The following is a 304-nucleotide window of genomic DNA, read 5'->3' on the forward strand; positions in this document are numbered from 1 at the left end:
CCTGCTTTCTCCTTTCTTTTCCTCCTTTTTCCTTGTAACTGATAAAAATGATCAGAGCAGAGCCTTTGATCATCTTTATAATTCTCGATCCCTCATTATCGCTCATTCTTCTTCTTACTTACTTTGTTTTATTGTGTAATCCCGATGAAATTCTTGCCGTTGCTGTATCCATAGGACTGTTATCATGTCTACATGTCGGGGGATTCTCTTCGCTGTGCAAGGAGGCTTGATAAAGGGCGACTGAGGGGGAGTGGGAGGGGGTCAGGGGGGATTAACGTGAATTGGTCTTGTAGTCATTCGGCAA

General features: G+C 43.8%; 1 protein-coding gene across 4 annotated transcripts in view; it reads left to right on the forward strand.

Annotated features, from left to right (window-relative positions):
- The window catches only part of LOC119587875, an 85,716-nt gene that overhangs the window by 38,781 nt on the left and 46,631 nt on the right, over positions 1-304 (forward strand). The gene's annotated exons all lie outside the window — the stretch shown is intronic.

Source organism: Penaeus monodon, chromosome 23, assembly GCF_015228065.2.
Source record: "Penaeus monodon isolate SGIC_2016 chromosome 23, NSTDA_Pmon_1, whole genome shotgun sequence".
In the NCBI taxonomy this organism is placed as follows: domain Eukaryota; kingdom Metazoa; phylum Arthropoda; class Malacostraca; order Decapoda; family Penaeidae; genus Penaeus; species Penaeus monodon.